Source organism: Sarcophilus harrisii, chromosome 6 (genome assembly GCF_902635505.1).
Source record: "Sarcophilus harrisii chromosome 6, mSarHar1.11, whole genome shotgun sequence".
Classification (NCBI taxonomy): Eukaryota; Metazoa; Chordata; class Mammalia; order Dasyuromorphia; family Dasyuridae; genus Sarcophilus; species Sarcophilus harrisii.
Window position 1 is genome coordinate 51,657,931 of NC_045431.1, and position 13,952 is coordinate 51,671,882.

The 13,952-nt window shown below is 35.9% G+C and overlaps 4 pseudogenes; all 4 read right to left on the bottom strand.

Moving 5' to 3' along the window:
- Positions 1-1,113: 1,113 nt before the first annotated feature.
- LOC100924430 lies at positions 1,114-2,331 on the bottom strand (annotated as a pseudogene).
- Positions 2,332-2,350: 19 nt separating this feature from the next.
- On the bottom strand, positions 2,351-4,234 carry LOC116420015 (annotated as a pseudogene).
- Positions 4,235-5,290: 1,056 nt separating this feature from the next.
- On the bottom strand, positions 5,291-6,183 carry LOC116420012 (annotated as a pseudogene).
- Positions 6,184-7,366: 1,183 nt separating this feature from the next.
- On the bottom strand, positions 7,367-8,842 carry LOC111721357 (annotated as a pseudogene).
- Between the last annotated feature and the right edge of the window lie 5,110 nt (positions 8,843-13,952).

Below are 13,952 nucleotides of genomic sequence, written 5' to 3' on the forward strand. Positions count from 1 at the left end.
TTGTCCCAATAAGGAAACTTCAATTTCAAGACAGGATATAAGGAGACCTTGAGTAAATAAGGAATCAATGAATATATGCCACAGGTTTAGCATCCATGGAAGATACTTAGCTGCTATTAAAATCCCCAATTTGCACAAAGACTTATGCAGGGATCATAGAATACTGTAATTATGCTAATTTAATATCAACTCTTTTCAAATATTAATATTACTTCATTCGTTTAAGACATACCGATTTTGTTCTAAAATAAGTTCATTTTTTCGTATACCTCATTGCCATTAGATTTCAAAAGGAGCACCTTACAAGCACTATCCTTCCAGAAGTAGCTGAAGAAATTGAGTCAAGTCACAGTAATAGCTCTTTTTTTTTCTTATTCTTTAAGCTACCTTCTAGCTGCAAAGAATATTCTTTATTAAACTTCATTAGGATATGTTAAATTCTGTGATCTATTTATTGTTTCCTTTGACAAAGTTGTAGTTTTATCATAAAATCATTTATTTAGAATGGAAGTGCTTCTTAGTGTGGAAGTAATATGGAAAGGAGAATAGGATCAATTTTTTTCTTTTGCTTCTTTCAGATTCTCAAATCTACTCTATTTCATTTTTTAAAAAGGAGTAGGATGCTAAAACCATCTCTACAGTTACTTCTGGAAAAAAAAAGTTAAATAATTTATCTCCAACCACCTTTGTCCCTAGCTTCTAATAACCCTTGACCTTACTAGCTAAGATTTGTGGTTTCTGGATGCCACAGATGCAGTTGCTAGTAGGCATTTCCATCGATCTGGTAAAAATAATCATGTCATAAACACGCTTAGGTCAACATAAAAAGAGTTGTCAACAACAGGGAGACTGCCAAACTCAAGGCTTTGTAATCATATTTATTCAACATTTTGTCCCAGATGTACCCATAAGACTCAATATTTTATTATACTTCAATATCTATCTCAAAAAAACCCAAACCAAACCAAAGCAAAGGATATCCCTAGCTAGATTAAAGAGTTTCTGGGAATAGCATCTAGAATAAGGAAACTTTTACTTTGGAAAACTAGGTGCTATTGACAGGACAGGCAAACTAGCTTAGCTAAATCAGGAAAATATGAAAAGAGGGAAAGAAACTTATTGCTTGCATGATTCACAGCAAGACGCATAAGGATATAAGAGCATTCTTGAACAGGTTTGATATGAAAACCAATGAAGAAACCACAAGCTTACCTAGCACATCACTGTAAAACTGGTCCCAATCCTTCACATCAAAATTCTGGAACCAAAAGTCAAAGTAAATGTAGAAAAGCATATTTTTCACCCTCTCCATAAAGGTCATCTTGTCAGTCAATATTGCCATGGGGACAGGTACATAGGAAGGAGGGGATGGGAGTCCTCCACAGTATTTTTCATATGTATTGCCCATAATGAAGCGCAGACTATAGATAAAGGGTATTCCAAGTATCTCTGCTATGAGCTCAGCACAAGGACACATAGTGTCAGAAATAACCACTTCATATCTGCCTTTCTTCAATTTCTCCATAAGGTCGTTGTTCAGAACAGCACTCTCACACTGCTGTTTCACCAGCCTTGAATACTGGAAAGCCATGTCTTGCATGGCTGCACCATAGACTAATAGTGGAAGTTTTCGCCATTCATAACTCCAAAGTGTGATAAGGGTTTCGAAAAAGGTTGCCAAATCCTCTCGATCTATCCTCACAGGGAAAACCTCAGCATGGAGCCTGGATGAATTACTGGGATCAACAAAAACAGTAGCTGAGGGTGTCAGCACAGTCACCTCATGGCCCCTCTCTAGGAGCTCATCCAAGATGGTCTTTAGATTGATCCAGTGACTATACTCCATTGGCCATACCAGGACCTTGCCACAAAACCCAGAGCTAAAGCAAGACAGCTGCAGCAGCCACAGAGCTGAAACCCACTTCTCAGACCTCATGGTTATTCCTGCTTTACAAACTACTGAGCTCTTTCCATCATGAGTCTCTGCTTATATTGATTATCACCATAAGCAGGTTAAAATTTAACTTACATTTCTAAATTTCTTGTCCCAATAAGGAAACTTTAGTTTTAAGACAGGATATAAGGAGACCTTGAGTAAGTAAGGAATTAATGAATATATGGCATAGGTTTAGTATTCATGCAAGATACTTAGTTGGTATTAAAGTCCCCAATTTGCACAAAGCCGTATATCCCCATAGTTTATTAGTACTTTATGAAGGGATCATAGAATAATGGAATTGCTCTAATTTAATATTACCCCTTTTCAAATATTAATATTACTTCATTCCTTAAAGACGTACAGATTTTGTTCTGAAATAAATTCTTTGTATCTTAAACCTTCATTGCCATTAGATTTCAAAATGAGCTACCTTACAAGCACTGTCCTTCCTGATGTAGCTGAGGAAATTGAGTCAGGTCAGAGTAATAGCTCTTCTTATTTCTTATTCTTTAAGTTACCTTCTAGCTTCAAAGAATATTCTTTATTGAACTGTATTAAGATATGTTAAATTCTGTGATCTATTTATTGCTTCCTTTGACAAGGTTCTAGGTTTATCACAAAATCATTTATTGACAAGGGAAGTGCTCCTTAGCGTGGAAGTAATGTGGGAAGGAGAATAGGATCAAATTTTTTCTTTTGCTTCTTGTAGATTCTCAAATCTACTCTATTTCATTTTTTTTTTTTTAAAAAAAGTAGGGTACTAAAACCATCTCTACAGTCACTTATACAGCAAAAGCTAAATAATTGATCTCCAATCACCTTTGTCCCTAGCTTCCAATAACCCTTGACCTTAGTAGCTAAGATTTGTGATTTCTGGATGCCACAGATGCAGCTGCTAGTAGGCATTTCCATCGATCTGGTACAAACAATCATGTCATAAACACGCTTAGGTCAACATAAAAAGAGTTGTCAACAACAGGGAATCTGCCAAACACAAGGCTTTGTAATCATATTTATTCAACATATTGTCCCAGATGTTCCCATAAGACTCAATATTTTATTATACTTCAATATCTAGTTTCAAAAAACTCAAAGAAAATGATATCCTTAGCTAGATTAAAGAGTTTCTGGGAATAGCATGTAGAATAAGGAAAACTTTTACTTTGGAAAATCAGGTGCTATTGACAGGACAGGCAAACCTGCTTAGACAAATCAGGAAAATATCAAAGGAGGGAAAGGGAATGACAGGGAAAGAAAATTGTTGTTCCCATGATTCACACCAAGTTACATAAGGATGTCAGGGCATTATTGAACAGGTTTCACATGAAAACCAAAGAAGAAACCACAGGCTTACCTAGCACATCACTGTAAAACTGGTCCCAATCCTTCACATCAAAACTCTGGAACCAAAAGTCAAAGTAAATGTAGAAAAGCATATTTTTCAACCTCTCCATAAAGGTCATCTTGTCAGTCAATATTGCCATGGGGACAGGTACATAGGAAGGAGGGGATGGGAGTCTTCCACAGTATTTTTCAAAGTAATTGCCCATGCTGAAGCGCAGACTATAGATAAAGGGTATTCCAAATATCTCTGCTATGAGCTCAGCACAAGGATACACAGCATCAGAAATAACCACTTCATATCTGCCTTTCTTCAATTTCTCCATAAGGTCTTGGTTCAGAACAGCGCTCTCACACTGCTGTTTCAAAAAGCTTTGAATACTGAGAAACATGTCTTGCATGGCTGCACCATACTCCAGTAGTGGAAGTTTTCGCCATTCATAACTCCAAAGTGTGATAAGGTTTTCAAAAAATTTTGCCAAATCCTCCTGATTTATCCTCACAGGGAAAACCTCAGCATGGAGCCTGGATGAATTACTTGGATCAACAAGAATAGTAGCCGAGGGTGTCAGCACAGTCACCTCATGGCCCCTCTCTAGGAGCTCATCCAAGATGGCCTTTAGATTGATCCAGTGACTATACTCCATTGGCCATACCAGGACCTTGCCACAAAACCCAGAGCTAAAGCAAGACAGCTGCAGCAGCCACAGAGCTGAAACCCACTTCTCAGACCTCATGGTTATTCCTGCTTTACAAACTACTGAGCTCTTTCCATCATGAGTCTCTGCTTATATTGATTATCACCATACGGAGGTTAAAATTTAACTTACATTTCTAAATTTCTTGTCCCAATAAGGAAACTTTAGTTTTAATATAGGATACAAGAAGACCTTGATTAGGTAAGGAGTCAATGAATATATGGCATAGGTTTAGTATCCATGGAGGATACTTAGTTGGTATTAAAGTCCCCAATTTGCACAAAGCCGTATATCCCCATAGTTTATTAGTACTTTATGCAGGGATCATAGAATAATGGAATTGCTCTAATTTAATATTACCCCTTTTCAAATATTAATATTACTTCATTCCTTAAAGACGTACAGATTTTGTTCTGAAATAAATTCTTTGTATCTTAAACCTCATTGCCATTAGATTTCAAAATGAGCTACCTTACAAGCACTGTCCTTCCTGATGTAGCTGAGGAAATTGAGTCAGGTCAGAGTAATAGCTCTTCTTATTTCTTATTCTTTAAGTTACCTTCTAGCTGCAAAGAATATTCTTTATTGAACTGTATTAAGATATGTTAAATTCTGTGATCTATTTATTGCTTCCTTTGACAAGGTTGTAGGTTTATCACAAAATCATTTATTGACAAGGGAAGTGCTCCTTAGCGTGGAAGTAATGTGGGAAGGAGAATAGGATCAAATTTTTTCTTTTGCTTCTTGTAGATTCTCAAATCTACTCTATTTCATTTTTTTTTTTTTAAAAAGTAGGGTACTAAAACCATCTCTACAGTCACTTATACAGCAAAAGCTAAATAATTGATCTCCAATCACCTTTGTCCCTAGCTTCCAATAACCCTTGACCTTAGTAGCTAAGATTTGTGATTTCTGGATGCCACAGATGCAGCTGCTAGTAGGCATTTCCATCGATCTGGTACAAACAATCATGTCATAAACACGCTTAGGTCAACATAAAAAGAGTTGTCAACAACAGGGAATCTGCCAAACACAAGAGTTTGTAATCATATTTTTTCAACATATTGTCGCAGATGTACTAAGAAGACTCAATGCTTTATTATACTTCAATATCTATTTAAAAACCCAAACAACATAAAATGATATCCTTAGCCAGATTAAAGAGTTTCTAGGAATACCATCTAGAATAAGGAAAACTTTTACTTTGGAAAACCAGATGCCATTGACAGGACAGGCAAACCAGCTTAGACAAATCAGGAAAACATCAAAGGAGGGAAAGGGCATGACAGAGAAAGAAAATTGTTGTTCCCATGATTCACACCAAGATGCACAAAAATGACAGAGCATTATTGAACAGGTTTGATATGAAAACCAATGAAGAAACCACAGGCTTACCTAGCACATCACTGTAAAACTGGTCCCAATCCTTCACATCAACATGCTGGAACCAAAAGTCAAAGTAAATGTAGAAAAGCATATTTTTCACCCTCTCCATAAAGGTCATCTTGTCAGTCAATATTGCCATGGGGACAGGTACATAGGAAGGAGGGGATGGGAGTCCTCCACAGTATTTTTCATATGTATTGCCCATGCTGAAGCGCAGACTATAGATGAAGGGTATTCCAAGTATCTCTGCTATGAGCTCAGCACAAGGACACATAGCATCAGAAATAACCACTTCATATCTGCCTTTCTTCAATTTCTCCATAAGGTCTTTGTTCAGAACAGCGCTCTCACACTGCTGTTTCAAAAGCCTTGAATACTGGAAAAACATGTCTTGCATGGCTGCACCATACTCCAGTGGTGGAAGTTTTCGCCATTCATAACTCCAAAATGTGATAAGGTTTTCAAAAAATTTTGCCAAATCCTCTTGATTTATCCTCACAGGGAAAACCTCAGCATGGAGCCTGGATGAATTACTGGGATCAACAAAAACAGTAGCCGAGGGTGTCAGCACAGTCACCTCATGGCCCCTCTCTAGGAGCCCATCCAAGATGGCCTTTAGATTGATCCAGTGACTATACTCCATTGGCCATACCAGGACCTTGCCACAAAACCCAGAGCTAAAGCAAGACAGCTGCAGCAGCCAAAGAGCTGAAACCCACTTCTCAGACCTCATGGTTATTCCTGCTTTACAAACTACTGAGCTCTTTCCATCATGAGTCTCTGCTTATATTGATTATCACCATAAGCAGGTTAAAATTTAACTTACATTTCTAAATTTCTTGTCCCAATAAGGAAACTTTAGTTTTAAGACAGGATATAAGGAGACCTTGAGTAAGTAAGGAATTAATGAATATATGGCATAGGTTTAGTATTCATGCAAGATACTTAGTTGGTATTAAAGTCCCCAATTTGCACAAAGCCGTATATCCCCATAGTTTATTAGTACTTTATGAAGGGATCATAGAATAATGGAATTGCTCTAATTTAATATTACCCCTTTTCAAATATTAATATTACTTCATTCCTTAAAGACGTACAGATTTTGTTCTGAAATAAATTCTTTGTATCTTAAACCTCATTGCCATTAGATTTCAAAATGAGCTACCTTACAAGCACTGTCCTTCCTGATGTAGCTGAGGAAATTGAGTCAGGTCAGAGTAATAGCTCTTCTTATTTCTTATTCTTTAAGTTACCTTCTAGCTTCAAAGAATATTCTTTATTGAACTGTATTAAGATATGTTAAATTCTGTGATCTATTTATTGCTTCCTTTGACAAGGTTCTAGGTTTATCACAAAATCATTTATTGACAAGGGAAGTGCTCCTTAGCGTGGAAGTAATGTGGGAAGGAGAATAGGATCAAATTTTTTCTTTTGCTTCTTGTAGATTCTCAAATCTACTCTATTTCATTTTTTTTTTTTAAAAGTAGGGTACTAAAACCATCTCTACAGTCACTTATACAGCAAAAGCTAAATAATTGATCTCCAATCACCTTTGTCCCTAGCTTCCAATAACCCTTGACCTTAGTAGCTAAGATTTGTGATTTCTGGATGCCACAGATGCAGCTGCTAGTAGGCATTTCCATCGATCTGGTACAAACAATCATGTCATAAACACGCTTAGGTCAACATAAAAAGAGTTGTCAACAACAGGGAATCTGCCAAACACAAGGCTTTGTAATCATATTTATTCAACATATTGTCCCAGATGTTCCCATAAGACTCAATATTTTATTATACTTCAATATCTTGTTTCAAAAAACTCAAAGAAAATGATATCCTTAGCTAGATTAAAGAGTTTCTGGGAATAGCATGTAGAATAAGGAAAACTTTTACTTTGGAAAATCAGGTGCTATTGACAGGACAGGCAAACCTGCTTAGACAAATCAGGAAAATATCAAAGGAGGGAAAGGGAATGACAGGGAAAGAAAATTGTTGTTCCCATGATTCACACCAAGTTACATAAGGATGTCAGGGCATTATTGAATAGGTTTCACATGAAAACCAATGAAGAAACCACAGGCTTACCTAGCACATCACTGTAAAACTGGTCCCAATCCTTCACATCAAAACTCTGGAACCAAAAGTCAAAGTAAATGTAGAAAAGCATATTTTTCACCCTCTCCATAAAGGTCATCTTGTCAGTCAATATTGCCATGGGGACAGGTACATAGGAAGGAGGGAATGGGAGTCCTCCACAGTATTTTTCAAAGTAATTGCCCATGCTGAAGCGCAGACTATAGATAAAGGGTATTCCAAATATCTCTGCTATGAGCTCAGCACAAGGACAAATAGCATCAGAAATAACCACTTCATATCTGTCTTTCTTCAATTTCTCCATAAGGTCTTTGTTCAGAATAGCGCTCTCACACTGCTGTTTCACCAGCCTTGAATATTGGAATACCATGTCTTGCATGGCTGCACCATACTCCAGTGGTGGAAGTTTTCGCCATTCATAACTCCAAATTGTGATAAGGTTTTCAAAAAATTTTGCCAAATCCTCATGATTTATCCTCACAGGGAAAACCTCAGCATAGAGCCTGGATGAATTACTGGGATCAACAAGAACAGTAGCCGAGGGTGTCAGCACAGTCACCTCATGGCCCCTCTCTAGGAGCTCATCCAAGATGGCCTTTAGATTGATCCAGTGACTATACTCCATTGGCCATACTAGGACCTTGCCACCAAATCCACAGCTAAAGCAGGAGAGCTGCAGCAGCCACAGAGTTGAAATCCACTTCTTAGACCTCATGGTTATTTCTGCTTTACAAATTACTAGTCTCTTTCCAGTATGATTCTCTGTTTATATTGATTATTGCCAATAAGACGGTTAAAATTTAACTTATATTTCTGAATTCCTTATTCAAATAGTCATAATTAGTGATAACCAACCGTATTTAATACATCTCATGGATTTCCTGAAAGAGAAAAACAATTGTCTGGTATCATTCATGTTCCTAATTTGCATAACATTTATATTCTTATCCACTATTTGAACTACTTTACTCCATAGGATTCTTCAGGAACTAGAGAATTATTTTAATCACGGCTTTACATGTTAATACCATATAATTTTTTTCAAGGCATGTATATTTTAGAGGAAAATGTTCTCCTTTCTCTCTATCTCACTTGTATCTCAAGCTTCCCTGATCTTAGATTTCAAGATTTCAACATTTCACCATCCTTGTCCTCTGAAGATTAACTGAGAAAAATGAGTTAAAATTCCATTCTTCAACCAGTCTCACTTAGTTGTACCTAATTGGATACCAAAGAAGGCCAGCCCGTAATTTCACTAGGGAAACTACTACTAGAAATTCTTTCTTCACTTCTATTGTTTTCGATCTAGAATAGATGTTCTTCCAAATGTTTATCATAAAGCACATGGGCTTGGGGACATTTACGTGGCATATTGGATAGAATGCCAGGCCTTGAATTAGGAAGACTTATTCCTGAATTCAAATTTGGCCCCAGACAGTTATTAATTGTGTGACCCCAAGAAAATCATTTAACCCTGTTTGCCTATGTTTTATCATTTATCAGATGAGCTTGAGAAAGAAATGGTAAGTCATTCCTGTATCTTCGCTAAGAAAACTTAAATGGGATCATGAAGTATTGGACATTACTGAAAAGTAAATAACAATAATGACACATGGAACTTGAACCAATGCTGCCCTGATATAATATTTCAGTGTTTGAATGTATTAAAATAATCTCTATCATCCATCTTATTTTTTTAGTTGTCTTTTTTTAAAACAATACTTGCCTTTCGGTTCTTTTTACTAGGAATACTTGAAATTGTTCTAATTCAGTAAATATTCATTGTCTACCCTCATCCCACTTGTCTTCCACAGGATAATATGCAATGTTGTTTAATAGCTTATTCTTGTGTGTAATCCTAGATCTTTTTTCTTCTGAAATATCAGAAATGCCTTTCCTATCTTTTATCATGATAGTTGCTAAAACTTGTGTGATCCCGATTATGGCTTTTTTACATTTGAATTATTTCATTTTGAAAACTTGCAATATTTTCCCCTTGATTTAGGAGTTTCTAGATTTTGGCTATAATATTTCTGAGAATTTTCATTTTGAAATTTCTCTTGGGAGATGACTAGTGAAATTTTTTTTTTTTTGATTTTTACTTTGTTGTCTTGTTTTAAAACATCTTAGAATAAAAAAAATCTGAGATAAAATATATATATATATTTTTTGGAATATTATATCTAGCCTTTTTTTTTTTGTTACTCTTCATGGATTTTAGGTAATCCAGTGATTCCTAAATCATATCTCCTGGTCTTATGAGACTTTTTTATATTTTCTTATGAGATATTTCATATATTCTGCTACTTTTTCAATATTTTGACTTCATTTTATTATTTCTTGATATTTTATGGAGTTATTTGCTTCCATCTGTACAATTTCAATTTTTAAGCAATTATTTTCTTCAGTAATGATGAGGTTAGGGAACCCAATGATGTGGTCAGTGGCAGTGTAGAGTTGTTGGCACCCCTCTTTGGTCAGCGCAGGTCCAGTGTAAAAGAATTTACAAACCTGAAATATTAGACTGATAAAAAGGAAGCTTATTTTGCCACTGCAGAAGTCAGCCTTTGCTAGGAAGACTGACTTCCAAGTGATAAAGTCTTGGCAGAGAGATAAAGATCTAGCAGAGAAATCCTGGCAGAGAGATAAACAGAGGTTTTAACACTGAGAAGGGAATGTCTTCACAGCAGGCAGGGATCCTGACAGGCAGCTATGCCAAAGAGAAAGAGAGGTTCTTTGGCATGGCATGATCCTACTTTTAGACCTCTGCAAAGAAATGAGCCCCAAATTGCCCTTTAATAGGAAATCTGAGACTGAAGTTTCACTTGAATGAAATTCCTTCAATGTTGTCACTGCCTCCAGGCCTAGATTTCCAGTTGAATAAAATAGGAGTAGTCCTGGGCTAATTTTCATTTCAATTGAGGGTGCGGCCAGCTACTCAATAAAAATATCAGGTCTAGATCTCCAGCTAAATGAGACCACTTAAGTTCGAGCTAAGTAGGGAGTGGTCCTGGGCCAATCTTAATGAAACCCCTTAACTGCCCTGAAGGGTGGGTCCCTGTCAGAGGAGAGTTTCAGGGCTCACTCCAAAAGTCAAGAACAATATCAAGGAGGACAGTTTCAGGGTTCCCCCCATCAGTAATATTTTGAACCTCCTTTTACCAAGCTGTTAATTCTATGTTTATAACTTTCTTTCAAAGCATTCATTCCCCTACCCCTATTTTCCCCACACCTCTCCCATATAGTTTGTTTTTGTTGTTTTTCTTTTGAGAGGCAATTGAGATTAAATGAGTTATCCAGGGTCACCCAGCTAGGAAATGTTAAATATCTGAGTTCAAATTTGAACTCAGGTTCTCCTAACTCCAGAGCCAGTGCTCTATTCACTGTGTTGTGTAATTGCTCCATCTTATAAATGGTTTAAAAAATTTTTTTTTGTTCTTTTTATTTCTTGCTTTTACTCTTTTAAGAATTCTTGTTGAGGTCTTGTGATGAAGAAAGGCATCTGTACCCAGAGAGAGGCCAGTGGGAACCAAAAATAGACCACAACATATTTTCACTCTTCTTATTGTTTTGTTGCATTTTGTTTTCTTTCTCGATTTTTTTTTCCTTTTTGATCTGATTTTTCTTGTGCAGCATGATAATTGGGGAAATATGTATAGAGGAATACATGTTTAACATATATTGGATCACTTGCCAACTGGGGGACAGAATGAGAGGGAAGGGAGGGAAAAAATAGAACACAATGTTTTGTAGGGGTGAATGCTGAAAATTATCCATGTATATATTTTGAAAAAAAAAAAAAGCTTTAATGAAATAAAATAAATTTCTAATTAAAAAAAAGTTCTCATTGAGTTTGTGTCCAATCTACATTTTTCTTTGAAATTCTTCTTGTAGATATTTTCAAGTTATTTTGTTTGTGTCTTCTGTGTTTTATGTGACCTTCCCTGTCATCAGAGTAGTTCTTTAAGGTTAGTTTCTTTTTTTGTTTGTTCGTTTGCTCATTCTTTCAGGCTACTTTTTGATTTTGGATTTTTTGTTAATATAGAGTCCTGCTAACTTCTGAGGGGAGGGGATGTCTGAGATGAACTTCTATCTTTTTATGTTTTTCTGTTTCATATCTGTCTAAGAGCCTGCAAGTGTTCAGTATTTCCAAGTGGTGTGATCTTGAGAGAAATTTGTTCCCTGCTCTTCTGGTATAACTTTGTGAGTTCCTAATCTATATTTAAATCTGTTGGATCACATGTGCTTGAATTTCAATAGACCGCAGCTAGACTCAGTTATTGTGAGTCCATAATATTGAGTGAACTGCTTGACTCTCCTTTCATATGGTTTCCTGCCCTACTTCTTCCACATGTGATAGGCTAAAGGTTAGACCTGAAATTATCTTCTGCCCTTGGGCTCAGACTCACACATTTAATTTTGGGGAACTTCTTTGCTTTTTTTCCTTTTAAACACATTTCCATATTTTTCATGCTACACAAGAAAAAACAGCTCAAAATGGAAAAAGATGCAAGAAAGAAAAAAAAGCAAACAAACAATAGCAAAAAGGGTACAAATAATAAGATTAAATCACATTCAGTCTCCATAGCTGTTTCTCTGGTTGTGGCAGGCACTTTCCATCACAAGTCTCTTGGAATTGTCTTAGATCATCTCATTGTTGAAAAGAACCAAATTCATCATAGTTGATCATCACATAATCTTGTTGTTACTATATATAATGTTCTCTTGATTCTGCTCATTTCACTCAACATCAGTTCATGAAGTCTTACCAGGCTTTCTGAAATCAGCCTGCTCATCATTTCTTATAGAATAATAATATTCTATTACATTCAGATACCATAACTTAGTCATTCCCCAACATGATTTAGCTTAACTAATATATCAAAGTTCATGAAAATCTTAATCCACATAATCTGTAACAAAATTACTTCACAATCCACATCAAAGTCAACACTTTAATGTCTCACTTCTTCAATTAGTATACAAAGCCTTAAATTTCTAGTATTATCAAAATTTTATCTAACAATCCTTAAGAGAGCGATTAATTAAATCATTTAGTCAAAATCTTAAGACCTTACTGCTTCTGCATGCCACCCAATAATTGCAATTCTAGGATGTCTTTTTAGATTGCTTATTTTTTTTCATATTCAGAAATACCATGTGACCCCTGTCAGGATGCAACTCAAAAAAAGATGCTGGTACTGAGGAAGGACTTTGTTGCTTTAGCACACTAAAACTTACAGCCATGTTGGAATAGGAATACTCCTCACAGTTCCAGGCAAAAAAAGATTGCTTATAGTCAGGTCCTTAGAAGGATCTCTGAAAATAACTGCACAGGAACCCTGACACTTGAGACAATGCACTCTTAATGCTGGAAACAGAGTTCTACTTTAACAAAGAGTTAAAAGTCAAGTAATAGGATGGGAAAATGAGCAGACAACAGGAAAAGATTCTGACCATAGAAAGTTAATTTGGTGACAAGGAAGATCAAAACACACACACAGAAAATAAAAAAAAGTCAAAGCTCCTACATCCAAAGCCTCCAAGAAAAATAAGAACTGTCGTCAGGCCATAGAAGAACTCAGAAATCAAATAAGAGAAATAGAGGAAAAACTGGGAAGAGAATTGAGAGTAGTGCAAAATGAAATACAAAAAGCTAATGAGGAAAAGAATGCTTTAAAAAGCAAAACTGGCCAAGTGGGGGGTGGGGAAGGTACAAAAGCTCACTGAGGAAAACAATTTCTTGAAAATTAGAATTGAACAAATTGAAGATAATGACTTTAGGAGAAATCAAATACAATAAAACAAAACCAAAAGGATGAAAAAATAATGTGAAATATCTCATTTAAAAAAATGACCTGATATGAAAATTATGGAATATTACTGTTCTGTAAGAAATGACCAACAGGATGATTTCAGAAAGGCCTGGAGAGACTTACACGAACTGATGCTAAGTGAAATGAGCAGGACCAGGAGATCATTATATACTTCAACAACAATACTAGATGATGACCAGTCCTGATAGATCAGGCCATCCTCAGCAACGAGATCAACCAAATCATTTCTAATGGAGCAGTAATGAACTGAACTAGCTATACCCAGAAAAAGAACTCTGGGAGATGACTAAAAACCATTACATTGAATTCCCAGTCCCTATATTTATGCACACCTGCATCTTTGATTTCCTTCACAAGCTAATTGTACAATATTTCAGAGTCTGATTCTTTTTGTACAGCAAAATAATGTTGTGGTCATGTATACTTATTGTGTATCTAAGTTATATTTTAATATATTTAACATCTGCTGGTCATCCTGCCATTTAGGGGAGGGGGTGGGGGGGGGGTAAGAGGTGAAAAATTGGAACAAGAGGTTTGGCAATTGTTAGTGCTGTGAAGTTACCCATGTATATATCCTGTAAATTAGGGGCTATTAAATAAAAAAAATAAAAAATAAAAAAAAAAATAAAAAAATGACCTGAAAAATAGATCTGGGAG